This window comes from Chlamydotis macqueenii, chromosome W (assembly GCF_036417535.1).
Source record: "Chlamydotis macqueenii isolate bChlMac1 chromosome W, bChlMac1.mat, whole genome shotgun sequence".
Classification (NCBI taxonomy): Eukaryota; Metazoa; Chordata; class Aves; order Otidiformes; family Otididae; genus Chlamydotis; species Chlamydotis macqueenii.
In genome coordinates this window covers 34,868,203-34,895,770 of record NC_141592.1, presented here as the reverse complement: position 1 = coordinate 34,895,770, position 27,568 = coordinate 34,868,203, and positions in this window count along the sequence as shown.

Below are 27,568 nucleotides of genomic sequence, written 5' to 3'. Positions count from 1 at the left end.
TTAAATGATTTGTTTAAACCTCCCCCCCATCACAGGACCAGGATGCAGACTCGGAAGGGACATCGAATCCCCCTGATAGCCCTGTATCTTCCCGTACTAGACAGAAATCTGCTCCGACAATCTTACAAGCACCCCTCTGGGAGGCGGTGGGGCCGGATGGCGGAACAATGCTAATTAAAGTACCCTTCTCCACCGCTGACTTGGGAGAGTGGAGAAAAATTGCTAAAGATTACAGAAGCAATCCGGTAAGTGTGGCTAAACATTTCCAGTTCATTGTAAAACAACATAATCCGGACTGGAAAGACATACAACTGCTATTAGAATACATGACTGAAACGGAGAAGCAGTTGATTTTAAAAACGGCAGGAAATCTAGCCGAGGATTATTATAAAGTTACCGGGGGAGACGTTAAGGAACACTTCCCCCTCCAGGACCCGAAATGGGAGGTAAACAGGTCAGTACATATGGAAAGATTGCAGGAATATCAGGAGTGGATTTCGAAGGGGATGGAACGGGCAATCCCTAAGACTATAAATTGGTCAGCCTTATATGCAGTTAAACAAGGTCCTTCCGAGTCTCCATCTGAATTCCTGGATCGACTGAGGGATGTGATGCGTCGTAGCACGCTGCTGGACCCGGGGTCTGAGGTAGGGATACAGCAACTAGTTTCTCTGTTCCTGGGTCAGTCTACGGGGGACATAAGACGAAAGCTTCAAAAGTTGCGTCCTGCGGAAAGCAGGAATTTAGAGATATTGCTGGATGAGGCTTGGAGAGTGTTCAGTAATAGAGAAGAAGGGTATCGGCAGGGACAAAGAAGGTTGGTGGCTGTCATTCGGGGAGATGGGGAGTGGAGAGGTAGGCGAAATCAGCCTCGGTTGGGGTTGGAAAAGGATCAGTGTGCAATGTGCAAGGGCTTTGGCCACTGGAAAAAGGAATGCCCAAGGAACAAGAAAGAAGGCCGGAGGATCCCGGCGAATGCGAGGATAGCTAATGTGATAGAAGACTGACGGGAACCTGGGGAGTCTACCCTAGCGGATCCACTGGTTATAATTAAGCTAGGGGAAAAACAACAACAAGTAGAATTCTTAGTAGATACAGGGGCAACATATTCGGTTCTGAATCAAGCTTTGATGCCCCTGGGAAATGATTATGTCATGGTAAAAGGAGCGACTGGCCAAAGTGAAAAGGCATATTTTTGTAAGCCTCTAAAATACAAATTGGGAAAACAATGGGGTATCCACAAATTTTTATATATGCCCAACTCCCCGAAAGCACTTTTGGGAAGAGATCTATTGGAACAATTGGGAGCAAAGATTATATTTGAAAAAGGAGAAATTACTCTGGAGGTAAAAGATCAGCAATATATTCAGATATTGAGTCTAACCTTAACCAGTCTCCCCTCAGAAGGAAAAATTAATGAGGAAATCCTAAACCAAGTGTACCCGGGGGTATGGGCTACTGATGTACCTGGAAGTGCGAAAAGTGCTCCACCTGTTGAAACTTATCACAGACTTGGAAGGGTCATATAATGAAGAGGGGTGGGCTTATACCCCACAGGGAAGACTAATTATTCCCTCTTGTTTACTGTGGCACTTGATACGGGAGGAACATAGAAAAAGGCATTGGGGAACAGAGGCTCTGTATAAACATTTGATAAGGGAAATCGTGGCTAGAAACTTATATACCACAGTGAGACAGGTGACTCAACAGTGTGACCTTTGCCTCCAGACTAATCAAAAAAATACTCCCAAACCAGAAATGGGCCAGATTGGGAAGGGCAATGGGCCTGGACAACAATGGCAGGTTGATTTTACAGAACTTCCAAGAAAAGGGGGGTATCGCTATTTGCTGGTATTAACTGATACCTTTTCAGGTTGGCCAGAAGCGTTCCCAACTAGGACAGCCAAGGCTCGGGAGGTAACTAAAATATTGGTACAAGAGATAATACCACGTTTTGGGGTTCCAGCAACCATATCCTCTGATAGAGGACCACATTTTGTCTCAAAAATAGTGCAACAAATCAGCCACCATTTAGGTATAGATTGGCAACTTCATACCCCGTATCGCCCTCAGTCGAGTGGCCAAGTAGAGAAAATGAATCACTTAATCAAACAGCAAATTGTGAAATTGGGACAAGAAGCAAACTTAACGTGGCCTCAGTCACTCCCTTTAGCCCTTCTGCGTATACGAACGAGACCAAGGGCAAAGGAAGGACTGAGTCCCTTTGAAATTTTGTATGGACGACCCTATGGAATACAGAGGGGAATGTCTACGCAAGCTGGGGATGAAATTATGACTTCCTACATGGTGGCATTGGGCAAACAGCTCAATAAAATTGGAAAGCATGTAATTGGGACCCGGGGAAGAGGTCTAGATGAACCTGTGCATGATATACAACCTGGAGATTATGTATATGTAAAGTCTCTTGCAGAAAAAACCTTGGAACCACAGTGGGAAGGACCATACCAGGTACTCCTCACCTCCTTTACAGCAATCAAGATCAGAGAGCAGAATGCCTGGATACACCACACTAGGGTAAAAAAGGCACCACAAAAACTCTGGACTTCTGAAGTTCAGGGACCCCTAAAGCTTAAACTGAGAAGGTAGAATGTGGATTAAGGTTTGTGTAATCCTGGTAAATCTACAAATGATGAACATAGCTGACAGTAAAAGAATTTACTAATTTTCCAGAAAAGGGGGGACTGAGAGAAGGAGTTAAAGAAATCTTAATAGATATGGCATTGATTAATTATTGCTGTGCATCCTAAGGAATCAAGTTGATAAATAGTGCTTAATGTTTTGCTAACTACTTGCTTAATAATTTGCTAACCATTGTGCAAACTATTTGAAGCAGAAAGTCTTGCAATTCTTCACGAAAGACAGTTCCCGGTAAGGACTAGGGGGGTCGCTTCAAGAACCAGCTAAAACCGACCCTGCAGCTTGAATGAAAGCCAAGGGATAACTGAGTTTGCGCAAGAACAAAAGGTTACTAGCGGTGACGAAGAGGAGTCACCTGCCTTCATCCCCACGACCCCCGACGACCACCACCAGGAGGCACTGCGCAAGCCCAGACAGGAGGAGTTTATGAAAATGACCCCTTGGGACTAATTTTAATACGAAGCGGGGATAGGTCATGCATATGTATAGGCGTATTGTGAAACTTTATGTATATGTAACATTTGGTTGTATAAATTTAAAGTGAGTTGCCACGTAAGGCGCGCACGGTTTTGGTGGGACTACCCCCCTGTGCTGCCCAGCGCTGAATAAACATACCTACTTTACAATCTTACAGATTGTGGAGTCCGTTTTCCGCACGTCAACAGGAGCAGCGAACAAGTGGATCCCTGCACGATGGGTACGGCCAGCGCTCCAAGCCGCCTTGCGTTCGTCGGATTGTTAACAAGCTGTGTGGCAGCTCCATGGACATCACTCACAGAGGGAACAAACGTGTGGGTAACTATGGCTGGGGCCACAGGGTGGGGCACCATTTGTCTGTCTGTATCATCTGCAAATAATCCATTCAGAACATGCTTGGGCGATCTGCCAGATCAGATAGCGGTAGGAGGGCAACTCTGTGTAAAACAACAGCAGCTGCGAGTGCTGAGTGCTAAATTACAAGAGATGGAACTTTTGGGATCCCTAAAGATGGACTTCTGCCTATTTTCTTTAACTATTCAGGAGCTAATGTTACTAGAGGGGTAATGATTGTAAATGCTTTAAGACCTATACGTTGCAACAACACAGCATGGTGTAATCACGCGAGAACATTTCAAGACCCAGACAGCATAAAAGGCCTAAACGAAGTACGCATAGCTTTGAATCTGATTGCCAAGATAATACAGAGTTTTGGAAACCAAGTGAAATTATTGCTGCTTCAGTCTTTGCAGGTGGTGTGGCAAGTGCCCAGGCGTTAACTACGCTAAATAAATTGGGCTGTTGGCTTGCTCAGCAAACAAATGCAACTGCATCGGCACTATCAACGCTGCTAACTGACGTAGATTCTGTACGCTACGCTGCTTTACAAAAAAGAACCGCTGTTAGCCTGCAGAGCACATATTTTGACAGGCCTTGTTGCATGTGCTGGCCACGCGTGCAGCAATGTCTGGTCAGGCCTTGTTGTGTGCGCTGGCCACGCATGCTGCAACGTCTGGTCAGTACTCTGCCACTGAATCTGCTGAGGGTATAAACAAAGGTGGCTCGGAGCGGAGGAGAGAGGAGAGACCCGGAGCACACTTTATTTACAACAGGGGATGCCCTGAAGGTGCTGCGCCTGCCTCCTTTCTCTGCTCTGACCCGGCTGATCATCATCCTCCTGCTTGGCGGTGTCTTTGGTGTAGTCGCGTTGGTAACAGAATAGATCAGCAGTAGATTTTTTATTATTAGCACAAAATCATGGCTGTCAGGATTTTGATGGGCTTTGCTGCATGAATCTGTCTGATCATTCGGAATCTATTCACAAAGTATTCAAACCTTGCAAAAAGGAGTACAGAAACTGCAACAAAGGGATGATTTTGATATATTCAGAGATCTTTTTGGTGGATTGATATAAGCTTATTACAAATAGCTGTAGGATGCTTATTCATTCCTTTAATATATCTATTTTGATCTGTATTCCGTGTGTGTGTTGAAATGTGTGCACAAGCCTCTTCTCATAAACAAAGAAGAGGGAGATGTGGGTATTTCTTGAGCCAGTACGGTGTCAGTGAAAGCAAACTGACCTTGGGAGAGGGATACAATCCTGCTCGCAAGAAGAAAGCCATGGAATGAGAAGGGAAGCTTTAAGATACAAAACATTGTTAATGGAATTTATGGCTTGTTTCAACAGAGGCCTGCAGAAAAGAAACTAGTCACTGGCCTTGTAGATAAGAAAGTTACTGGAGTTGTTATGCCTGTAATAGGAGAAGAATGCCGTAGTAGAAAACTACTAGAAGGTAGTGAAACTTAGTTTTGCTTAGCAGTCATGAATATGTATAATCTGTGATCAGTAACTTTATTGGCTAGGCTTGTGTGTGGCATAACTGGGTGGTTGCTATCCTTGGCTAAAATCAGAATTGTGATACTAGGCTTCATACTAGGTATAATCATTAACATTCCGTGCTTGGTCACCTGCCTACAAAATGATACGGAGAATACTACATCAGGGCGTGCACGCCATACGACGTCAGTTCCGACTGCCCATCTCACAGGCTCGGGCTGTAGTGGCAGCCTGGCCAGCATGCCAAGCAGCAAAGCCGAACCAGGCCTTATACTACCCAGGCGTTAACCCCGGGGGTATGCTCCGATGCAGGTACGACAACTAGATATCACAGAGTACGCGCCATTTGGCTGTCTCAAATACATTCGTGTTGCGGTCGACACTTGCTCCCGAGCTCTCTTCGCGTGTCCATTCATGAGGTCCACAGCGCAGAAATCCATCCTACACCGGAACCGGGCTTTTGCCTGCCTAGGAGTACCTCGGGAGATAAAGACCGACAATGGGCTGAATTATCGATCACGGGTATTTCGCCACTTCCTGCAGACGTGGGGAGTCCGCCATACGTTTGGCATTCCTCTGAACAGCACCGGGCAAGCGACTGTAGAACGCGCACACAAAACCCTGAAAGCACAGCTAACGTGCTTAAGAGAGGGGGGAGAGAGGGGTTCGCCAGGAGTCTTGGTCAGTGAAGTACTTGCGGTACTGAATCATATGTCCTTCGCTGACCCCCAATCCGTTTCCCCTATCCAGAACCATTTTTCCTCGTGTCAGCCGCTGTTTGGGGGCAAGGCACTCCCAAAGGTCCGGTACCGCCTGCCAGAAAACCCACGTTGGGAAGGTCCCGCTGATCTGCTAACATGGGGACGAGGGTATAGAATCATAGAATCATAGAATGGTTAGGGTTGGAAGGGACCTTCAAAGGTCATCTAGTCCAACCCCCCTGCAAGGAGCAGGGACATCCCCGACTAGATCAGGTTGCTCAGAGCCTCATCCAACCTGGCCTTGAACGTTTCCAGAGATGGGGCCTCCACCACCTTTCTGGGCAACCTGTTCCAGTGTTCTATAACTCGCATTGTAAAAAATTTTTTACTAATATCCAATCTAAATCTACCTCCCTCTATTTTAAAACCATTATCTCTCGTCCTATCGCAACAGGCCCTACTAAACAGCCTTTCCCCATCTTTCTTGTAGGCCCCCTTGAGGTACTGGAAGACCGCTATCAGGTCTCTCCGGAGCCTCCTCTTCTCCAGGCTGAACAGCCCCAACTCTCTCAGCCTGTCCTCATAGGAGAGGTGCTCCAGCCCTTTTATCATCTTCGTGGCCCTCCTCTGGACCTTCTCCAACTGGTCCATGTCCTTCTTGTGTTGGGGGCTCCAGAACTGGACACAGTACTCCAGGTGGGGTCTCACCAGGGCAGAGTAGAGGGGGAGAATCACCTCCCTCGACCTGCTGGCCACGCTTCTCTTGATGCAGCCCAGGATGCGGTTGGCCTTCTGGGCCACAAGGGCGCATTGCCGGCTCATGTTAAGCTTCTCATCCACCAGCACTCCCAAGTCCTTCTCCTCAGGGCTGCTCTCAATCCATTCCCCGCCCAGCCTGTATTTGTGCCTGGGATTGCCATGACCCAGGTGCAGGACCTTGCACTTGGCCTGGTTGAACTTCATGAGGTTGGCACGGGCCCACCTCTCCAGCCTGTCAAGGTCCCTCTGGATGGCATCCCTCCCTTCCAGTGTGTCGACGGTACCACACAACTTGGTGTCGTCGGCGAACTTGCTGAGGGTGCACTCTATCCCGTTGTCCATGTCGCCGACAAAGATGTTGAACAGGGCTGGGCCCAGCACGGACCCCTGAGGGACGCCACTCGTGACCGGTCTCCACATGGACATCGAGCCGTTGACCACCACTCTCTGAGTGCGGCCATCCAGCCAACTCCTTGTCCACAGAGTGGTCCGTCCATCAAACCCATGTCTGTCCAGTTTAGAGAGAAAGATGTTGTGCGGGACAGTGTCAAAAGCTTTGCACAAGTCCAGGTAGATGATGTCAGTTGCTCGTCCCTTGTCCACCGATGCCGTCACCCCGTCATAGAAAGCCACCAAATTGGTCAGGCACGATCTGCCCTTGGTGAAGACATGTTGGCTGTCACCAACCACCTCCTTGCTCTCCATGTGCCTTAGCATGGTTTCCAGGAGAATCTGCTCCATGACCTTGCCAGGCACAGAGGTGAGGCTGACCGGCCTGTAGTTACCTGGGTCTTCCTTATTCCCCTTTTTAAAAATGGGGGTTATGTTCCCTCTCTTCCCGTCATCGGGGACCTCACCAGACCGCCATGACTTCTCAAATACGATATCCAGTGGCTTGGCAACTTCATCCGCCAGTTCCCTCAGGACCCGTGGATGGATCTCATCAGGACCCATGGACTTGTGCACCTTCAGGTTCCTTAGATGATCCCGAACCTGCTCTTCGAGTACAATGGGCAGTTCTTCATTCTCGCAGTCCCTGCTTGCACCTTCTACAGCTTGGGTGGTGGGACAGGAACTCTTGTCGGTGAAGACTGAGGCCTTCTCCATGTCCTGGGTAACCAGGACACCAGTTCCCTTCTGGAGGGGGCCTACATTTACCCTGGACTTTCTTTTGTCCCCTACGTACCTATAGAAGCTCTTCTTGTTGCATTTTATATCCCTGGCCAGATTCAGTTCTGCCAGGGCTTTGGCCTTCCTTACCTTATCCCTGGCCACTCGCGCAGCCTCTTTGTAGTCCTCCCAGGCTACCTGTCCCCACTTCCACCCTCTATAGGCTTCCTTCTTTACTCTCAGTTTGTCCAGGATCTCCTTGCTCATCCACACCGGCCTCCTGGCCTTTTTGCCCGACTTGTTTTTCATCGGGATGCACCTCTGCTGAGCTTGGAGGAGGTGCTCCTTGAATATGGACCAACTTTCCTGGGCCCCTCTTCCCTCCAGGGCCGCCTCCCATGGCACTTGGCCCATCAGGTCCCTGAAGAGGCCAAAGTCCACCTTCCTGAAGTCTAGGGCAGAGTATGCTTGTATCTCCACAGAGTATGCTTGTATCTCCACAGGTGCGGGGACCTGATGGATCCCGGCCCGGTTGGTACAGCCGTGGCTGGAGGATCGGCAGGGTGACCGAGCGGCGCGGCGCTCTCCAGCTCATCCTAGTGGGATTGATCCTGATTGTGAATCTTCCATTGCCAGTGATAACGACTAATTCCTGGGAGCGGTTCACGAACTGCGCTGACTCTACTCAGGTTTGCATAGCGCGTGGCCTGTTGGGCTCTTGGGAATGCCAACCGCACAGCCCTCGCCATATCTGAACCGGCGACTGCTTTAGCAGCACACGACGAAGGACTGACACAAATGAAGTTGGCATTAGATTATGCCCTTGCGAGGCCCGGCATCGGTTGCAGCGACCTAGAGGGAGTCCTAGGTCTGCAGGGTTACTGCTGTTTGGAGTTCAGCAAGAACGCCTCCTCGGCCTTGGAGAAGACGCGTGCGCATGCTGCCCAGTCGGTATTCAACGTCAAAGCCCTAAAGGACTGGGGTAGTTTCCAGACCTGTTTGGTTTACCTAGATGGCTAAGAAATATTGTGTCTATAGGTCTGACGATCCTAGCAGTTGCTTTGATAATGCTTTGTTTGTTTCTGTTACTGTTACGTTTCTTGCATGCTATGATTGAGGGGTCACTAGGCGACTATCCATGATCAACTATGTTATGGCGGCATCCGCCCCAGAGTAGCAGCCATTAGACCAGGATGATTTAGCATAGAGGGGGGGAATTGTGGGGTAACGTTAGCAGGGCTGCATGTATGCAGGAAGGGCGGGCCGTGGCGATTCACGCACTGGATGTGGATGAGTCCACAAGTGCAGGGGGCAGGTGCGTCCATGTACATGGTGGGCACGGATAAGTCCATGAGTGCAGGGGGTGGGTGCGTCCACGTACGTAGTGGGCACGGGTAAGTCCATGAGTGTAGGGGCGGGTGCGTCCACGTACGTGGTGGGCATGGATAAGTCCATGAGTGTAGGGGTAGGTGCGTGGCGGGCATAGATGGGTCCATGGGCACAGGGGGGCAGGTGCATTCATGTGCGTAGCAGGTGTACGGGTATTTAACCCTGTATTGTGCAGCATTAAATTGAAGGCTTGGCTTGACGGTATCCGTGCGATGCCCTGCTTTCGCCGGGGCGGGGCTCCGGTGCGTCCTGGGTTGGTTTGCTGGCAAGAGAGCCGGCGAAAACAACTACTTTAACTTTGCTTTTCAGTTCATGGCACTTTGCTGTTCATTCAACCTTTACATTTCATTTGCCTCCTTAAATCTCTCTTTATCTTTCAGACGTCTCATACTTTTCAGTTTCCTACCCCTCTCAGTAAACCCTGCACCGCCCCCCTATCCTGAAGCCCTCAAAGCTGAAAGGATAGCTTTAATTTCACTTTGCATTGCTTTCCTTTTATAATAATAAACGCCCACAAACACAGGCAAACTTTTGACTTGATTAAAAGCCAGCTCTCTGATGTGTCTCCAGCTTTGCCTTCTGACTTTCTGTCTGTGCAGATGCAAATTATTCAGTGAGGGGTGTTGTAGACATGCCTCCTTCATTAACGTCAGTGGGACTTGTGAGGCTGCAGGAAAATCTACCCTCCCCACAGGCATCTCATGTTGGAAATTTACACTTTATGGCTGTCTAGTAGGACCATATATCACCACATTCTTCATAACTGTTATTCATTCTCCAGAAGGAAAAGAAAAAGAAAAAAACCAAAGGAACGCTCTGGTGTTCTTTGTATTATACAGATCCTTTGCCACCTAAAAAAAAAAGAACATAAAAAGAAAAAATTCTTCTGCTAGTGTTTGCCACTCAGTACTGTCAAAATGTGAAAGGTGAAGAAGTACCCAAAAGTGGGTGTCATTTGTGATGCTGTAATTAACCACAAATAATTGCTTACAGTCTGTTTAGTACCTACTAAGTGATTTTGTAAAACATGGTTAGATCACAGATCTGATCCAGTTGGTGCTTTGTACCCTTTCCTAGATTTCACTGCTGAATGGATTGTTAGTTAAGACAATGACAGAACACCACCAGTATATCATGTGATCCATATCAAAGCATTATTTGGCCCATGGGCAGTGTAGTATCATCACTGTTGCAAAGCATAGAATAATAAGGCAGAGACATATACTAACAGTTTGGGATAGCCAGATTCATCTGATTCATTTTAATGAACAACTAATCCAGAAAAGCAAACCCGACCATCTGTGCTGCAGACACTGAATGCTGTAATTTTTTCCCCTTCATCGTCATATTGCTATATCAGCACATGTACTAACTTCAAACCTTTCCCATAACACATGTGCTCCAATTGCAGTCATTTGGATGCAATTTGGTTTCCATTTCCCCCCTGTTGATATGAGTGGGACAGTTGTTGTTGCCGTTGGAAATGCTTTGACATCTCTGTCTCAATTTCTTAATGTTCTTCTATGTGACCTTGTCCAATCACTTCTAACAGGTACTGGCACACGTGCTTCTGCCTGGATCTGAAAACATACACAATTATATGCTAGTCGTTTGTGATTTGTAATTGACGGTGCTTAAAAAATACGCATATAGCTTCCTCATGAGGTAAACAAACAGGCAGTGCCCTGTTGCAGAATGTGAGGATGCAGGAAAAGGCATCTTATGTATTCATTCATTGAATATTAAGCTGTTAAACTTGAACTAAAGTCAGATGATCCACAAGCAAATACAAAAAAATAAAAAAGATCCTGGGCACATAAAGAAGCCAATGTCAGCTCTTTCAATCGTTTTTGCTTGGACTCATTTACCCCAGTTTAAGCCCTCAATTTATGTTCCTGTTCATCTCAGACTTCCTTTGCAGCCATGAAGAGGGAGAGAGAAGGTCACTTTAGCATCGCGAGAATGATGTGCTCCATCCAAGATCTGACTCAGCCTCTGGAAACGCCAGTTTATCTTTCTCTCTCCACTGCCCACGGAAAGAGCATGGGGGGACCAAGCTCTCTGTCTAGCACCTCACTTAAAACCTTTGTTTCTGCAAGCTTTGTTCAGAAGAATTAATATATAATCAGAAATGTAACCACAAAAGTACAGCATCTAAGGGAACTCCACAGAGTTGTTGCTCACCTTGGCAGTATGGGGAGAGCAACCTTTGGAGCCAGACCTACTGCAGCCACATCAGTGAGTCCTTCTATCTAATGGAAACCTTTACTAATGAAGCTTCCCTGCTTTAGGGGCATAAATGAGTACCTGTGTGTGGCTTTTCACTGTTCTGAGTGGATATATAAGCTCAATTGACACTAACTCGGGGATCTCTCTGATTGCTCTAGGCAGACATAACCCTACTATTAAAATTACTGTTGGGTTAAAAAGAGGCACATGAACAGTGCTGGACATGCTCAGTCCCGCTAATTGCGATAACCATTTCTCTTTGCTGAGTCAGGAGCGTTTGCAAGCAGATATCTGTTCCATTAACAAACAAGAATGTTACAGTGCCACAGGGTGAAAGCATATAATGGGTATTAAATGGATGGGCTGTGTCGTAGTTCAGCCCCGATCGGGACCAGACTACGCAGTCTCTCTCTCACTCCCCCCACCCTCCGAGAGAATAGGGAGAGAGAATATAAGGAAAAACGGCTCGAGGTTTGAGATAAGGACAGGGAGAAATCCTAAAAGTTACCGTCACGGGCAAAACAGACTCGACTTGGGGAAAATTATTCATTTATTTCTAAAACTAGCAGGAGAATGAGACAGGGAACAAGATAACCTCCCCCCACCCCTCCCTCTTCCCAAGCTTAACATTATCTCTACTACCTTCCCCACTACAAGCAGCACATGGGGGAAGAAGGAATGGGGGTCACGGTCAGTTCATCACGCGATGTTTTACGCCGCTGCTTCATAGTCAGGGGAAGAACTCCTCACATTCCTCCTCTGCTCCAGCGTGGGGTCCCACCCATACACCACAATCCTTCGTGAAACTGCTCCGGCATGTGTCATCTCTTCCACGGAGTTCAGTCTCTCCAGAACAGCTGTCCCAGCGGACCCTCCATGGGCCACAACCGCCTTCAGGCATCCACCTCCCCTGATGCGGAGTCCTCCACGGGCTGCAGGTGGATCTCTGCTCCTCCATGGACCTCCATGGGCTGCAGGGGGACAACCTGCTCCACCATGGTCGTCACCACAGGCTGCAGGGGAATCTTGGCCAGGAGCCGCATTACTCCTCCCCCTCCTTCTGAACTGACCTTGGCATCTGCAGCCGTTCCTCTCACAAGAAAAGGTCTTCACAACGGGCTGGCAGATGCCTCTCAGGATCTCTTCACATCACCCATCTCATCTCCTCTCCACTTCTTGCAGCCGGGCTGGGCCGAGTCGGGCCCAGTCGGCCGCCTGGCAAGAGGCCAGAGAGTGAGGCCTGCAAGGCCCATGAGGCCTGCGCCTCCCCCTCTGCGCCTCTGCCCCTGCTCAGCTGCTTCACATCTTCTCTTCTCTCTTTTTTTTCTCTTTTCCCCTACTTAAATACGTTATTGCAGAGGCGTTATCACGGAACATTCTGCTACCAATCGGCTCGGCCTTGGCCAGCAGCGGGTCCGCCCTAGGCCCGGCCGAGTCCACTGAACAAAGGGGAGTGACTTCTAGCAGTTTCCTACAGAAGCTACCACCTTAGGCCCCCCCTCACTAAACAAAACCACAACAGGCTAAGTGAATTCAAACCAGTGTCAATAATTGAAAAAAATTAATTATTAGCTTTTTTATTTGAAAGTGACAGGATGTAAAGCCTACATGTGGAGATTGTATGGCAAAGTAGGGGGAAGAGGTAACCTAGTTGGTCACAGTTAAAAACAATGGTAAAATTATGTCTTCGTGCTCCTTCTATGGTGAGAGGATCAGTCTATAATATATTCGCATGGATATGGAAATGCTGTGTGAGAAGCTTTAGGGAACACCCATCATGAAACGTATTTCCAGAAGTCTCTCCACATTTATTCTGACATGAATATTTGTGCTTACTTACCTCCGTGCTTATTAGGTAAAGCAGAGCTATCTTCTGCATTTCTTAAAACACCAGTTTTTGTCTTGTATGCTTTCTAGAGAAGCATCTTTTTCTTCATTTCTGTAAGATCATTCATTCTAAATCCTCTGGGATTTTAGCTGATGAGTAACTGCTGCTGGGTTTTGTTTTTACAGAAAAGCATTGTTAAAATTATTGTGGTTAATAGAAGTTAATTTTTTCAGACACTGTAACAATTTTCTAATCTGTCCTCCTGTGTGTCATCAGCCTGGTAAGTTCTGTATCTATCCTGTCACTTACTTTTGGATAGTAGTATACTTTCGAGACAGAGACACCTGAAATGAGACATTCCAGGAGAATCTGTTGTTCTCACAGCTGGAGCTAGGTGAAATCTCAGGGACAAACTCCCCACCAGTCCCTCCAAGAAAGGCATATTTGGATCAGCTGAAAACAAATGTCTGCGTGAAAAATTAGAATTCTCAGAGAAATCCACAGTATGTTGTTTTATTGAGAGAGCTGAAATGTTTCATTTCAACAACTTACCTGAACACAGATGTCTAAATCCATTTAAATACTTTAGAGTGTTTTACATATCTACATAAGCCTGAGAGATACAGCCCAGGAACAACTGAAGACCTCCACCTTTGCAAAGTGACAGCTGGAGGTTGAGTGAGGAAGCCCAGACCATGTAAAAGGACAGGAGACACTCAAGGTTAGGCAGCATAATCCCACCCAGAGCATCTCAGTTTTAGGCTTCAGAATGTCTTTTTTTTTTTTTTTAAGGTTTTTCTGTAATTGGAAACAAAAATATAAACAAATATACAAAACATGAAACACCACACTTCAGGTCACTGAAAAATTCTGTTCTACCCAAGGGTATTTTGAGGGCTCAGCAGATAAAACATTTCCATTTCTTCCTGCCTTCTAAAATGAAACAAAACCAAATCTTTAAATTTGCTCTCCTCTCCCTAAATATTTCCAGTTTATCCAAATATGATTCACCTAATTCCAAAACAAGTATTAAAAAAGAACCTGTCATAGTTTAGCCTCAATCAGGGCCAGACTACGCAGTCTCTCTCTCACTCCCCCCACCCTCTGAGAGAATAGGGAGAGATAATATTAGAAAAAAAAAAGGCTGAAGGTTTGAGACAAGAACAGGGAGAGATCCTTAAAGTTACTGTTATGGGCAAAACAGACTCAACTTAGGGAAAATTATTCATTTATTACTACAAACAGCAGGATAATGAGACAGAGAACAAGATAACTTCTCCCCACACCTCCCTTTTCCCGGGCTTAACATTATCTCTACCACCTTCCCCCTCTCCAGCGGCACAGTGGGGAAGAGGGAATGGGGGTTATGGCCAGTTCATCACACCTCGTTTTACACCGCTGCTTCATCATCGGGGGAAGAACTCCTCACATTCCTCCCTTGCTCCATCGTGGGGTCCTTTGTGAAATTGCTCCGACATGGGTCATCTCTTCCACTGGGTACAGTCCCTCCAGAACAGCTGCCCCAGCGGGCCCTCCACAGGCCACAGCCTCCTTCAGGCATCCACCTGCCCCAGTGTGGGGTCCTCCATGGGCTGCAGGTGGATCTCTGCTCCTCCATGGACCTCCATGGGCTGCAGGGGGACAACCTGCTTCACCATGGTCATCACCATAGGCTGCAGGGGAATTCTGGCCAGGAGTAGCATTACTCTTCCCCGTCCTTCTGAACTGACCTTGGCGTCTGCAGCCGTTTCTCTCACAAGAAATTCTTCACAACAGGCAGGCAGACACCTCTCAGGTTCTCTTCACATCTCATCACATCTCCACTTTTTGCAGCTGGGCTGGGCCGAGTCAGGCCCAGATAACTGCCCAGCAGGAGGCCAGAGGGTGAGGCCTGCAAGGCCCACAAGGCTTGTGCCTCCTCCTTTCTGACCCTGCTTCTTCACATCTTCTCTTTTTTTTTTTCCTGTTTTTCCCCTTCTTAGATACATTATCGCAGAGGCGTTATCACAGGACATTCTGCTACCAATTGGCTTGGCCTTGACCAGCAGCGAGTCTGCCCTAGGCCCGGCTGAGTCCACTGAACAAAGGGGAGCAACTTCTAGCAGTTTCCTACAGAAACTACCACCATACCCGCCTCCCACCAATAAATAAAACCAGAACATAACCTCAGTTAGAGCTGCTCATTTCTGCATGGATATAAAGACAGTCTAGGTGAAAAACTGTGGTCAGATGCCTAACATTCAGTCAGATAAATTGATGTGAGATGAAAACCAACCTTACAGGCAGGGTTGCCTTCTAGTTTTGGATTGCTTGTGGCAGGATTTTGTGAAGGGCATATTCATTTTATGACAAATGGGAGGAGTTTAGATTGTCATTAATTCTATGTTTTGTGAGAAAATTACCTAAGACCCTGAACACTGTTTAATGAACTTATGATGGAAGTGACAAATTTACAGCAGAAGAATTCAGTTATTTAGCTGATTATGTGGCTGATAAAAATTAATGAAAATACCCCAATAAAGATTTATATAGTTACAATATTATTAAAAATTTATAGCCACTTGCTAATTGACATCATTAATGAAAATAAATGTGGCTACATGCACTTAAGTATTTCACCCTGTAATGAGGATATGAACTATGACATGAAATACTACTAATAATTAATACTACATATATTTTATTAGACAAATAGTATGTCCAAGGCTTTGCCAAAAGAAGGAAATACAGTTATCCAGCCTGTGTGTAACGTGGTGGCAATGAGTTAGCATTCTAGCTAGAGATGTTGAGTGTTGGATACCTGGAGTACCAGGGGCACTTAGTGAACAATCCAGACCAAATGGAATTGTTATGTTTGTGAGCAGCAGGCCTCAAGGACATCACTGAAGCCGCTTGTGAGAAAGTACTGAAGCTGCCTGTAAGAAAGTACTGAAGCCACCTGTGAGAAAAGAATGAGGCCGCCTGTGAGAAAGTAATGAAGCTTCCTGTGAGAAAGTAAACGAAGCAACCTTGAGAAGAAGCAAAACAGCTGGCATACGTGACTGGGGGCTGAACATGAAGCAGGGTGCAGGTGGAGAGAGCCGTGCGTGTGAACAAAGAGACTTAACGAATCATATTTTAGCTAGGAGCGCGTGCATGATATAGTTAGCCAATTAGTAGAGAGCTTGCGCATGATACGGAATTATAAGGGCTATATTAACCGGGATGTATCAACAATAAATTGGCATTTGCTTGATCATATTGGTCGTCAGCAGTGTCCGTTACTTCCGCGTCAGCAGTTGAGAATAATGCTTAGAGATATAGATGCATCAAAAAGAGATCCCATACCACAAAAAAGACAGTAACAGTGCTGAACTTGAGGCAGAAGTTTTTAATACATCTCCCTTTGTCATGTTGGACAAAGTAGTTGCTATATCTCTATACCTCAGATTTACATTTGCATCATTTCCCTATCAGTGTGTGGTAAAAAAAAAAGTATATACAGGAATGGGGGAGACACTTTGGCAGTAGGGCTACATAGCTGTAAAAGTAAGATACATCAAAGGACTTGCAGATCTTGCAGGTAGATCCTATAACAGCAGTAAAAGCTAGACTAATTTTTCAGGTACATGGGCTCCCTGCACAGTGCATTTGGATCAGTATCATATCAACAGCATCCAACATGTTTGTTGAGAACTACCTTGTAAGAAGCATGAAAGACAGGAATATATATTCCAGATCTTATCCTTTTCTGAATCTTAGACACTTTGCTCAGTCTCTGGGATGTACCGTAACACATTGGGATTACAGTCCCAGATCTCTCTGGATCATATTTACTTATGACCTCTTTTTTTTTTTTTTTTTTTTTCCAAAGGAATGAGATGTCTTTTTTTTGACATTCGTATGAGGTTTGGTGATTAGAGCAAGCCTTAGAAAGTGGATGGCCCAATTTTAATTTCCTCTTTTTTTATCATAATTCAAATGCCATCTCCAGCTTCCTGGGAGATCCTGCTAATAAATAGGATAAATTTGAATTCTTTATCAGCTGAATGAGACAGAATCAAGAGCAAGTGCTAGAGCACTAGAGTCCATTTCTAACTGGACATCCCAGGACATACCCACCCATTCAGTTTTATCCCTTTTTCTTGGGTCCAATTAATTACTCTTTAATTCCTTCCTATAAAATTAAAATGATTGCAGAACAGAGTATGCTTCTACCCCAATCTCATTTGTAACATAAGAGATAAGATACTTTCCTATTATGAACTAAGGAGGGCAGGAGCACTTTCCTGGTGCCCTGATGAAGCTTTGTCATTTAGCACAAAAAAATTTCAAGATTCTTGATGTAAGGAGGGCAAAGAGACTAAATTCCTGCAGGGAGGAACTGAAGATAGCTTTCCTAGTCCTGGAGGGCTGCTATAACCATAGTTACTGTTATAAAGTCAGATTCTATCATTACTTTTTCAATCTTGTTCTCTGGAGGGAAGCTAGATGAAAGCCTTAGAGAATCTAACTTGGATTCACTGTATGTACTCCTCTGAAATGCAGTCATAAGAGCCAGGGTTTTTCTTTTTTCTTTTTTTTTTTTTTTTTTTCTGGGTTGTGAGTCCATCCACAGATTAAACAGCTTTTATCAATTTTGTCTCGGGGTGATGTAATGAGAATTAATTATTATTTGTTAATTACTGTGTGATCTTTGATATAAAATCCACTGAATATGTAAGATCTTTAACTGATGTAACTTATTTGACCATTTTCAGGCATTGCATGGAGTAAATTGCAAGTTAATTCTCATGGGAGTTAATTTACCTTTCCATTATACAAAATATCCTGCATTCCAAAAAGTATCTAACCAGGCATTACTTTTTCATATGACTTCTGCTCTTAAAATTGTGAATTTATGCATGGAATTGCTCAAGTTTGCATACAAGCCAGAGACAAACTTTGCAATAAAGATTATCATAGTGAAACAATGCATTTTTCATTGACTCTTAAGGATTTCTTCCTTTTCACTCCATACTTATTCAAAGAATCAGTTTAAAGTACGGTTGCAGAGATGTATGACACGTTTTGCCTTGCTCTCATCCTATATAAGTAAATTAATGCAATGAAAGGAATTTAGTTACTCCAACTGTTACAGGCCATCAAAGAACTGATTTTTTCTATCTGTCCTCCTCTGGTTTTGTGTTCTAAGTTTTGACCTTCTTCACGATGATTCACCCTGGTAGAGTGTTTTCCCAAAGGTTATTTGTCTAGTAGGTAAGTGATTTTATTTCAGATACCAGTTACAAAGTCACGTTTTGTCTGTTTCCATTGCTTTGGAGAGGTATATTAATCTTTGTGTTCAAAAACCCTTTTCAGCAATCATTCCGTTATCTGGATTACCAAAATAATTCAATTTGCAGTGTAGCATTAATTACACCTAATTTTGAACACCTAACTTGTAGATGTTTCCATCTGAGCTGTTATTATAGGTTCTTTATTATTATAGGTTCTTCAGCCAACACAGCTTCACTAAGGGCAGATCGTGTCTGAATAATTTGATGGCCTTCTATGACAGGGTGACAGCACTGGTGGACAAGGGATGAGCAACTGATGTCATCTACCTGGACTTGTGCAAGGCATTTGACACTGTCCGACACGACATCCTTCTCTCTAAACTAGAGAGACATGGGTTTGATGGACGGACCACTCGGTGGATAAGGAGTTGGCTGGATGGCCGCACTCAGAGAGTGGTGGTCAACGGCTCAATGTCCAAGTGGAGACCAGTGACAAGTAGCGTCCCTCAGGGGTCCGTGTTGGGCCCGGCCCTGTTCAACATCTTTGTCGGTGACATGGACAACGGGATAGAGTGCACCCTCAGCAAGTTCACCGATGACACCAAGTTGTGTGGTGCTGTCGACACACTGGAAGGGAGGGATGCCATCCAGAGGAACCTGGACAGGCTGGAGAGGTGGGCCCGTGCCAACCTCATGAAGTTCAACCAGGCCAAGTGCAAGGTCCTGCACCTGGGTCATGGCAATCCCAGGCACATAGACTGGGCGGAGAATGGATGGAGAGCAGCCCTGAGGAGAAGGACTTGAGAGTGCTGGTGGATGAGAAGCTCAACATGAGCAGGCAATGCGCCCTTGCGGCCCAGAAGGCCAACCGCATCCTGGGCTGCATCAAGAGGAGCGTGGCCAGCAGGTCGAGGGAGGTGATTCTCCCCCTCTACTCTGCCCTGGTGAGACCCCACCTGGAGTACTGTGTCCAGTTCTGGAGCCCCCAACATAAGAAGGACATGGACCAGTTGGAGAAGGTCCAGAGGAGGGCCACGAAGATGATCAGAGGGCTGGAGCACCTCTCCTATGAGGACAGGCTGAGAGAGTTGGGGCTGTTTAGCTGTGGGGTAACGTTAGAAGGGATGCATGTACGCTGGAGGGGCGGTCCGTGGCGACTCACGCACTGGGCACGGATAAGTCCATGAGTGTAGGGGTAGGTGCGTGGCGGGCACGGATAGATTCATGGGCGCAGGGGGCGGGTGCGTTTGCGTGCGTAGCGGGTGTACGGGTATTTAACCCTGTGTTGCGCAGCATTAAATTGAAGGCTTGGCTTGGCGGTGTCCGTGTGATGCCCTGCTTTCCCCGGGGCGGGGCTCCGGTGCATCCTGGGTTGGTTTGCTGGCAAGAGAGCTGGCAAGTGGTGACCCCGACGTGATACAGGTCCGGACGGTTTTGAGCTGGGGCCGCACGGCGGTCGTGCCTGCCTGCTGTTAAGATGGCATCCATCTCTGATACAGTGAAGGTATTAAAGGCGTTGGGTAAAGATGTGAATTGTCCGGTGCATAGGGCACCGTTGACGGAGTTCATCCTATGGATGCAGAAAAGGGGCTTGATTAACAAGCCGGGAGAGGTGATGGACGTGGCGCGGTTACAGGCGGCGGGGAAAGAGTTACTGGAAGAAGGGGGGGTCGGAACGAAGGGTGTGGCGACCCGGCTGGAGACTTTAGGTTCGGTGAAAAGACTGATGGCTAAGGCTTGAGAGGCGCGCGAAGTGTGGGTTGTGGGGGGTGGCGCTCCGGTCTGCCTGGTTCGGCCGGGAGCCTCTGATGGTGGTAAAGGGACAACGGAATTTGGGTGTACTCCCCCGTGTATCACGCCTTCCTTGCCGGAGGAGCCTGACCCGAAAGAACAACTCCCCAAATCCGAGGACACAGAAATGCCCTCTCTCTCTCCTTCTGCCCCATCGGCTCCACCGCTTGTAAATTCACGGAGGGGCGATAGTGAGGTGGGAGCCAGTTTCGAGGTGGCGCCCGAGGAGTCGCAGGACACGGAGCGGGGTCCTAGCGCTTTCCCGGTGGGGAAAAGAGCCGCAGTCCCCGAGACCAAGGAGAAAGCGGCGGGTGATAGAGCCGCGGTCCTCCAGACCTGAACGACGAGCACTGCTTCAAAGGAACATAAATCAGTTTTAACAAGTCTAACAAAAATGTTAGAAGAACAGAACTGTGCTATTAATAACACTGACCTGAAGAGCTTGTTGACCTGGGTGTCTGCTCACGTATCAGACGCAAACCTCTGTAATCTATATACGGTGGGCTCCTGGAAGACCATAGGTATTGGACTGTGGGTCTGTGCAACGCGGGGTGACCCTGTTCTTCAAAAGTTATTACCGGTGTGGCGTGTAATGTTTGAAGCCTTGAAGAATCACACGCAGAAAGGAGATTCAACAGCACCCGTTACCCCGTCCGCTCTTTCGTCCCTGGAAACAAAGACTAACAGCGAGCTGGAAAATCCCTTTGATCCGGGTCCCATAGATCCAGAAAAGGAGCCTTCAGTCTTTGGAGCTTCCTTGTTATAGAGGTGGCGTGTTTGTGTGTGTGTGCGTATAAGCATGAAGTAAATGGTATGAAATAAGGGATGAATACTGTCTTGGTTTCAGCAGGGATGGAGTTAATTTTCCTCTAGAAGCTTTGGATTTTGTATGTGAAGAATGTTGATAAAAATGCTCTGATGATCAGAGTTGTTGTTAATGAGACCAAGGACACTGTCTGGCTTTCCAAGTCTCGTTAACGAGACGGTGCAGGAAGCTGGGCCAAAAAACAGACAGAGTATCGGTCATTTGGACACCGAGTGGTGAGAAATAGTACATTGTTCATTTTGTATATATTAATGTTTTTAATATTTTGTTATTATTGTAGATTTCCTCTTAGTAAACTGCAGCATAAGGTAACGTGTGATTGGCTGACCGTAGCCCCCATTCCCTTCCTCCCCCATCCCGTCCCGTCCCGTCCCATCCTGTCCCATCCCGTCCCGCTCAGGGGGTGAGGGAAGGAAGTAGGAAGATGGTGTTGAGACCAGGCAGAGGGAGGGGTGGGGAGAGGTCGTCTTGTTCCCTTTCTCATTGTCCTTCTTTGGTTTTAGTAATAGATGCGTGGCTTTCCCCAGGTCGAGTCTGTTTTGCCTGTGGCAGTGGCTTTAAGGATATTTTCCTGTTTTTGCGGCCGCCACCAGGCGCCACCCCCCGCCCCCCCCACCTCATCCAGCGGGGCGGGGGCAGCTTACCCAAAAAAACCCCCAAACCAACAAAAAAAAAAACCAAAACAAAAACAACAAAAAAAACCCCCACAACCTGCCATGGTTACAGATACTCTTGTCTGAGTTGACCAGTGGCCTTTAGCAAAAAAAAAAAAAACTGCAACATTTGAATGAGTTAGTTGACGAATGATTACAATTTGGACATAAAGCCAACAGGCAGTTCCTAGAATACACCTGTGTTTGTAATACAGACAAATCAGGTAAATGACGACTCTTACAGGATTTAAGGACAGTAAATTCAGTAACTGAGGATATGGGACCTTTGCAGCAGGGGTTACCATCTCCTTCAATGATACCTTGAGACTGGAATGTTATCATTATTGATTTGCAAGATTGGTTTTGTTTTTTTCACTATGCCTTTACATCCTGAGGATGCTCCACGATTCGCATTTTCTGTGTCTTCAATCAATATGGGAGAACCTAATCAGTGATATCCCTGGACGGTACTTCCGCAAAGTATGAAAAATAGTCCAACCATCTGCCAATGGTACGTCACACAGGCCATAGCACTGGTAAGGCGCTTGCATAACAATAGCCTCATTTATCATTATAGGGATGACATCCTAATTGCATCACCCGATGATTCTCTGGTGGACAGAGTTCTTAATGATATCACCAGTGCATTTTCCGGATTTAAATTGGTTATTGCTTAAGAAAAAATTCATAAGGTATGTCCCTGGGAGTATCTCGGCTGACAAATTATGGAAAAAATAATTAGGCCGCAGAAGTTAAAAATTCGTCAAACAGTGTTTACCTTAAACGATTTGCAGAAATTGCTGGGAGCTATCAACTGGGTATGCCTGGTATTAGGCCTCTACAGAATTGCTTTCTCCACTATTCCAAATACGTAAGGGAGACTCAGATTTAACCTCTCTTAGGAGACTCACTCCAGAAGGCATTTCAAACAGTTTTGCTATAGATTTCCATTCATTTGCCTAAGCAACCAATGCTGCAATTTTTAAGAGAATTAATGTTGTATCCAGCAACTCATTTAAGTTGCACTCTCATAAAAAATTGCTTTGACAATATTTACGGATGGATCAGGAAAAATGCACAAATGTGTAATTGTGTGGAAGAAAAATGATAAGTGGCATCATGATGTACAATTGGTAGAAGGTTCAACCCAAATTGTAGAACTTGCGGCAGTGGTACGAGCCTTGTATAAGTGGAAAGATGAATCCCTCAATATTGTCTCCGATTCTGCCTATGTGGTCAATGTAATACAATGCGCTGACAAGGTTAAAGGAAATTAATAATCCTTTGTTGTATGAACAGTTTCAAAAAAAAAAAAAAAGAAAGGTAGGAACAAACGAAAAGTTAGCAAAAGCAATGTATGTGCTCAATTTTCTAAATTGAAGAAGTGACAATTCTTCCCCAATACAGAAACATTTTGGATCATCTACTGTACTTGAGGCCATCCGAGGGCAAGCTCCGGTGATGGTTAAGAATCTGGAAACAGGTAATTGGGAAGGACCATTCCCTCTTATGACGTGGGGGAAAGAATACGCTTGTGTCTCTACAGGAGCAGTGAACAAGTGGATCCCTGCACGATGGGTACGACCAGTGCTCCAAGCTGCCTTGCGTTCGTCGGATTGTTAACAAGCTGTGTGGCAGCTCCATGGACATCACTCACAGAGGGAACAAACGTGTGGGTAACTATGGCTGGTGCCACAGGGTGGGGCGCCATTTGTCTGTCTGTGTCATCTGCAAATAAGCCTTTCAGAACATGCTTGGGCAATCTGCCAGATCAGATAGCGGTAGGAGGGCAACTCTGTGTAAAACAACAGCAGCCGCGAGTGCCGAGTGCTAAATAACAAAAGATGGAACTTTTGGGATCCCTAAAGATGGACTTCTGCCTATTTTCTTTAACTATTCAGAAGCTAATGTTACTAGAGGGGTAATGATTGTGAATGCTTTAAGACCTATACATTGCAACGGCACAGCATGGTGTAATCACGTGAGCACATATCAAAATCCAGACAGCATAAAAGGCCTAAACGAAGTACGCATAGCTTTGAATCTGATTGCCAAGATAATATAGCGTTTTGGAAACCAGGTGAAATTATTGCTGCTTCAATCTTTGCACTTCATGTGGCAAGTGTCTAGGCATTAGCTACGCTAAATAAATTGGGCTTTTGGCTTGCTAAGTAAACACATGCAATTATATCAGTACTATTAACACTGTTAATTGATATAGGTTCTATACGCTATACTATTTTACAAAACAGAACCGCTGTTAGCCTGCAGAGCACATATTTGACAGGCCTTGTTGCGTGCGCTGGCCACGTGTGCAGCAACGTCTGGTCAGGCCTTGTTGTATGCGTTGGCCACGCGTGCAGCAACGTCTAGTGGCTACTCTTTCACTGAATCTGCCGAGGATAAAACGGGGGTGACTCGGGGCGGAGAGGGGGAGAGGATCCGGAGCACACTTTATTAATAGCAGGGGACGCCCTGAAGGTGCTGTATCTGTCTCCTTTCTCTGCTCTGACCCAGCTGATAATTATCCTCTTGCTCGGCGGTGGTGTTATTGGCATAGTAGGGTTGGTAACAGAGTAGATAACAAAATCATGATTGTCAGGATTTTGATGGGCTTTGCTGCATGAATATGTTCAATTGAAAAAAAAAAACAAATGAAAGTTAGACTGATAGAAGCTTATTACAAATAGCTGTAAGATGTTTTACTCATTCATGCTTTTATATATGTATTTTAATTTGTATTTTGTGTGTATTGAAATGTGTGCAGGTTGTAATAGATAAAGCGTTGAAACAAGCCTCTTCTCGTAAACAAACAAGGGGAGATGTAGGTCAGTGAAAACACACCGACCTTGGGAGAGGGATACAATCATGCTCGCTGGAAGAAAGCCATGGAATGAGAAGGGAACTTTAAGATACAAGACATTGTTAATGGAATTTATGGCTTGTTTCAACAGAGGCCTGCAAAAATTAGTCACTGGCTTTGTAGATAAGAAAGTTACTGAAGTTATTATGCTTGTAGTAATAGAGAATATCATAATAGAAAATTAGTAGAAAATAGTGAAATTTAGGGTTTTTATATATATATATATATAAGGTGTCATTAGTAATCTTATTAGCTTGTGTAGGGCATAGCTAGGTGGTTGCTATCCTTAGCTACAAAATTGTGATACTAGGCATCATACTAGGTATAATCATGAACATTCCGTGCTTGGTCACCTGTCTATAAAAGTGATACAGAGAATAATACATCAGAACGCACATGCCATACGACGTCAGTTCCGACTGCCCATCTCACACGGTTGGGCTGTAGTGCCAGCCTGTCCAGCATGTCAAGCACCTAACCTGAACCAGGCCTTATACTACCCAGGCGTTAACCCCGGAGGTATGCTCCGAACCAGGTACGACAACTAGATATCACAGACTATGCGCTATTTGGCTGTTTCAAATACATTCATGTTGCGATCGACACTTGCACCTGAGCTCTCTTCGTGTGTCCATTCACGACGTCCATGACACAAAATCCATCCTGCACCAGAGCTGGGCTTTTATTTGCCTAGGGTACCTCGGAAAATAAAGACTGACCGTGGGCTGTCACGGGTATCTCACCACTTCCTGCAGACGTGGGGAGTCCGCCATACGTTTGGCATTCCTCTGAACAGCACTGGGCAAGTGATTGTAGAACGCGCACACAAAACCCTGAAAGCACAGCTAACGCGCTTAAGAGAGGGGGGAAAGAGGGGTTCTCCGGGGGTCTTGGTCGGTGAAGCGCTTGTGGTACTGAATCATATGTCCTTCGCTAACCCCCAATCCGTTTCCCCTATCCAAAACCATTTTTCCTCGTGTCAGCCGCTGTTTGGGGGCAAGGCATTCCCAAAGGTCCGGTACCGCCTGCCAGGAAACCCAGGCTGGGAAGGTCCCGCTGATTTGCTAACATGGGGACGAGGGTATGCTTGTATCTCCACAGGTGCGGGGACCTGATGGATCCCAGCCCGGTTGGTACAGCCGTGGCCGGAGGATTGGCAGGGCGACCGAGTGGTGCGGTGCTCTCCAGCTCACCCTAGTGGGATTGATCCTGATTGTGAGTCTTCCAATGCAAGTGATAACGACTAACTTTTGGGAGCAATTCACGCATTACACCAACTCTACTCAGGTTTGCATAGCGCGTGGCCTGTTGGGCTCTTGGGAATGCCAACTGCACAGCCCTCGCCATATCTGAACCGGCGACTGCTTTAGCAGCACGCGACGAAGGACTGACACAAATGAAGTTGGCATTAGATTATGCCCTTGCGAGGCCCGGCATCGGTTGCAGCGACCTAGAGGGAGTCCTAGGTCTGCAGGGTTACTGCTGTTTGGAGTTCAGCAAGAACGCCTCCTCGGCCTTGGAGAAGACGCGTGCGCATGCTGCCCAGTCGGTATTCAATGTCAAAGCCCTAAAGGACTGGGGTAGTTTCCAGACCTGTTTGGTTTACCTAGATGGCTAAGAAATATTGTGTCCATAGGTCTGACGACCCTAGCAGTTGCTTTGATAATGCTTTGTTTGTTTCTGTTACTGTTATGTTTCTTGCATGCTATGATTGAGGGGTCACTAGGCGACTATCCATGATCAACTATGTTATGGCGGCATCCACCTCAGGGTACCAGCCATTAGACCAGGATGATTTAGCATAGAGGGGGGGAATTGTGGGGTAACGTTAGCAGGGATGCACGTACGCTGGAGGGCAAGTCCGTGGCGACTCACGCACTGGGCACGGAAAAGTCCATGAGTGTAGGGGTAGGTGCGTGGCGGGCATGGATGGGTCCATGGGTGCAGAGGGGCGGGTGCGTTTGCATGCGTAGCGGGTGTACGGGTATTTAACCCTGTGTTGCGCAGCATTAAATTGAAGGCTTGGCTTGACGGTATCCGTGTGATGCCCTGCTTTCCCTGGGGCGGGGCTCCGGTGCGTGCAGGGTAGGTTAGCTGGCAAGAGAGCCGGCATTCAGCCTGGAGAAAAGGAGGCTCCTGGGATACCTTAGAGCGGTCTTCCAGTACCTCAAGGGGGCCTACAAGAAAGATGGGGTGAGGCTGTTCAGTAGGGCCTGTTGTGACAGGACGAGGGGTAATGGTTTTAAAATAGAGGGAGGTAGATTTAGATTAGATATTCGGAAAAAATTTTTTACAATGTGGGTGGTGAAACACTGGCACAGGTTGCCCAGAGAGGTGGTGGAGGCCCCATCCCTGGAAACATTCAAGGTCAGGGTAGATGGGGCTCTGAGCAACCTGATCTAGTTGAAGATGTCCCTGTTCCTTGCAGAGGGATTGGCATAGATGACTGTCCTGGTTTTGGCAGGGATGGAGTTAATTTTTCCTCTCAGTAGCTGGTATGTTTTGGATTTTGTGTGTGAAGAATGTTCATAAACACCCTGATGATACCAGTTGTTGTGAATGAGACCAAGGACACCGTCCTGCTTTCCAAGTCTCGCTAATTTGCAGATGCAGGAAGCTGGGAGAAAGACAGACAGAATAATTGATCCAAACTGGCCAAAGAGAGTATTCCATGCCATAAACGTCATGCTCAGTATATAAGTGGGGGCAGGCGAGGGTGGGTATCTGCCTTCCTGGCATCCATCCTTCCTGCTTGTTTTTGCTGGCATCGTTCCCCCTACCTTGCTGGCTCCCTTTTGCTCCTTTGCTTGCTGCTCGGTTTTGTTTCCGTGATCGCTGCTCGGGACGGGCTGTATCGGTCATTGGGACATCGGGTGGTGAGAAAACACATATTGTTCACTTTGTATATTTTTAATATCCTTATATTCTGTTATTATTGTAGTTTTCCCTTTTATTTTAGTAAATTGTCTTCATCTCAACCCACGAGTTCTCCTTCCTTCCCAATTCTCTCCCCCATCCCCCTGGGGAGGGGGAGAGTGAGCGAGAAACTGTGTGGTGATTTGGGCTAAACCATCACAATGACCTTTAAAGGCCCCTTCCAACACTAACGATTCTATTCTATTCTATTCTATTGTTTTTTAAAGACTGTAAAAAAAAAAAAGTCAGTTTTAGAGTGAAATTAATCTA